The 3,916-nt window shown below is 31.3% G+C and overlaps 1 long non-coding RNA gene across 2 annotated transcripts in view; it reads left to right on the top strand.

Moving 5' to 3' along the window:
• LOC116186899 overlaps positions 1-3,916 on the top strand; it is a 21,285-nt gene that overhangs the window by 15,557 nt on the left and 1,812 nt on the right. The window lies entirely within an intron of this gene.

Genomic DNA, 3,916 nt, shown 5'->3' with positions numbered 1-3,916 from the left:
TTTTTTTTTTTTTTTTTTTTTTTTTTTTTTTTTTTTTTTTTTTTTTAGGTTAGAATTTAACTCGTGGAAACCATGCAACGCCCTCTTTGCTCATCTATTTTCCATTGTTGTACTCAACACGGGGGACACACTGATCTGAAAGAACCCCTTTTTCAAAATGATTTTGCAAAATTACCAAAAGGAGAGTTTTTTAACTGAAAATTTATACAAAAAGCAGTTTTTCGAATTCCATTCTTTTTTTTAATGGAAATCTCAAATTCCTTTTGTCGGAGAATTTTTACTTTTCTCATCTCGCATCTCACAGTATTGCATGTCAACAAAGCGCAATAAAATTCGTAAAACGAACAAGCTACAAAAACAATTTTCATTTTGTTAAAAAATCGGTGTGATCGAACTTTATGCTCGAAGATCAAGCTTGCAGTGTATTTTCATTAAAAATCATCAAAAAAAAAAACTTTTCTCTTTCACGCATAACGTGATTCATTGTACATTTTTAATCCTTCCTATCATATGGAATTCGAGAACGTCCCAAAAAAAATCGAACTTCAGCTTACATAGTAGTTAAATACATCTTTGCATAAACTGTTCCTCATCGTATCGTTCGTTTTGAGACATTTCGAATTCGGAATAAAACTGAAGATCTACGGAGATCTTCAACACAATTTTTCGTAAGATTCTTTCTATTCGAAATTTTGGATAAGTGCAAAAATTCTGCCGGCTTTCTTTTACCTTTCTTTATTTAAAGAATCAATATGGCGATAGGTATTAATGTTTTGTTCTCAAACAACATTCAACAATTTTTTTTTTTCTCATTTTTCAGAAACGTGCTCTCTCTATTTTCGTTCAAATTTTTGTTTTAAATTATTTTCATATTCATGCAATTATAATTTTTTTTTTTATAAAAGTTTTATTATTGTTCTTATGTATTTTGAAAGGATTGTTGAATAAAGACCGACTGAATTTTTGCACTTACCTAACAGCTTTATTCGCGCAGCACAACTTAGCAGCCTTGAGTTTCCAGTGGTTTTCAGCCATTCTTTCTCGGTTCATTGCTTATATGGAGCACTTTTGATATTCACTATTGCTTAAGAGGTGGAAGTTAATTTTTAAATTAACTTCGCGATATTCACTTCATGCTTTCACAAATATTAACAAAATTTTTTAATTTTAAATCAAAATTAAATTATCCACGGAGAATTTGAATAATTCTTCGTGACAGTTTTAAAGAATTTCCAGAGAAATTAAAAAAATTGCACAATATCTTTGTTGTCAACCTTAAAAAAAAAAAAATAAAAAATAAAAAAAAAAATAAAAGCACCATAAAAAATTAACACAATATAAAATTAATCAAATTTTATAAATTTTGAATAAATTCTCGAATTATTAAATATGTTCTGACATTTGGGATACCAACTAACCTGAAAAAGGAGTCAGCCCCCTGGAACATAAACTGGCAAGAACAGTCTTCGTCCTTTCTTCAATATATTTCTCGCATTATTTCTTCGCAAAAAATACACATCGATTTAAAAGACAGATACATTATCTCGTATAGCTTTTCTCGTCCAGTTTTGTTGTTGCCCTCTGTCGTTTAATCTTGCAACTATGCATTCGGATTCATTTTTCTCATTACCTCTCACTCCCTCTCATTCTCTCGCTTGCTATTCACTTAACTATCTCTCATATGTCTTCATTTTCATCGTGCAACACTGTATTATTTATATGTTTAAAGACTTCATCGACATCATCATCATCATCATCATCATCATCATTTAGCAATCGTTAAAATTATTGTACATTATTTAATTAGTAATTGTTAGAATATAATATTGTTGATGTACATGTGGCTCCACCAAATTCATTGCGGAGAACGCATAAATTACTAGACACGCGTGAATATAAGGGAATCCCATTTAGTCGAGAATACCCGAATTCGTTTCTTTTTTTTTTTTTTCTTTTTAAAATTCATTCTTCTTTCGTAGAATTTTTTTATTTCAGTTAATTTTTCTCGATGATTTTTTTTTTAAATGATTTATTATTTTTAATTTTTCTTTTCTAATTTCTTTCCCTTAGAATTTCAGATATATCTTGGGCATAAAATATTTCAGGTATTCGAAAAAGGCTTCTTGGAGCCACAGTCGACGTAGCTTCATTTACTTTTACAACTTTGAATTACCAATTCGGGGATTTTCAACCGAAAAACGATGAAATTACAAAATAATTTCAATCCTAAATTCTTACGAATTCTTTCGAATTTTATAAATTTATATAAATTCGAAATTTCTCAATTTTATATTTCTCCGTTATAACATTTACAAAGAAAGGATTTTGTAATTCCATCGGTTGCTCGTAATATTCCTAGTAAGTTTAATCCTAATGTTGTTTATATCTGATTTGCAATTTTCAAGATCAAATCGACTGAGACAATTTTCGCGCGTGCCTATCGAATATCTACGTCATGTAACTTCTATTAAACGCATACGGGCGTAATAAGTCGAACTGCATCGCCGCATTGCCAATTAGCAAAAAAATCTCTTTGCACTTGCGCGACGAAATTTTTTTATTTTCCATCATTTTTCAGTTTCTTTTTTTTTATTTTCTATTTTCTCTCTCCCACATTCTAAGCGGAGTGCACACCGAGTCCCTTTCTTTCCTTTTCATACAGATTCAGTCTCTCTCTCTTACACACACGCGCATACACGCACCTACACTCATTCATGCACAGTTCGAACAGAATCACTAATTGTTGTACATACAAAGTATCGCTTGCCATCATCATTTAATTTCGCGCGCGCGCGCGCGCGCGTTTATGTTGTATACACACGTGTGAAATTAGTGTTGGGAATCGTAACGCGACCATATCTGCCTTGAAAATTTTATTTTTCTCACTTTTCCTCTTCTCTTTTCAATTCCTTTTCTTTTCCCTTCCTTTTTTCTTTTTTTTTTTTTTCTATTACGAAGGAACAAATTCGTAACTCGATAAAAATTTGACTACTAAAATTTATAATAAAAAAGGTGTACTGTATATTTACACAGTACACGAGTATCGTTAATTTTGCAACATCGTTCTCGAATTTCCACGAGTAACGCGAAAAAATTGCAACTACGCGAAAAATTTTGCGATAAAAGTTCTACACGAACAGACTGTGTCGACCTCGAAAAATTTTCAAGGACACTCGTATAAATATTTTTTTATATACATACATTTTTTTCTTTTTTTTGTTCAAGTGTCTCTTTTAAAAAAAATTCCTACAGCCAAAAACACGAAAATTTTGACGGAGGTCGACGATCAGACGATTCGAAGCGTTTGAAAGTTCGCGCGCAAATCGTTCGAACGTTTGGCGGGAACGTTTCAAATGTCACAAAAATGAGGAACAACGCCGCGAGAAAATTTTTTCTTTTAACAAATACATTCCTAAAAAAGAATTTCGAAATAGAATCGAATTCAACAAATCTAACCTACTAGAATCACAAATGTTACCGCAGATTCTATTTCTGCAAATTCGATTATTAATTTAATTTTTTTTTTTATATCAATTTCGATTCATCGATAAATACCCGATGTCCATCGTTGTCAAAACGAATCCCAGAGCCACGAGGATCATCCGTCACTGACTTCACGATCAATCGTGATAACGTCTTAAATTAACATTCTTAAAAAACAACTTTCACAAAGGCGATTTGATTCCCATCACTGTACACAAAATACCACGTAAATGTATGTGTATGCTCGTGTCTATGTGTATGTATGTATGTAAGCATGTCTGTGTGTATCAGTGTGCAACCTAGCGAATATATAATATATTGTATATATATAAAACGTTCCAAATAGAAATAATATTTTACCAATTATCAATCGAATGCGGAGCAAAAAAACTCCAGTCAAGTTTGTTTCACGATTTTTTTTTCGTTATTATGC

Source organism: Apis dorsata, unplaced genomic scaffold (genome assembly GCF_000469605.1).
Source record: "Apis dorsata unplaced genomic scaffold, Apis dorsata 1.3 scaffold_73, whole genome shotgun sequence".
In the NCBI taxonomy this organism is placed as follows: Eukaryota; Metazoa; Arthropoda; class Insecta; order Hymenoptera; family Apidae; genus Apis; species Apis dorsata.
Note: the sequence above shows the minus strand (reverse complement) of the source record. Positions and strands in the feature narration are given on the sequence as shown.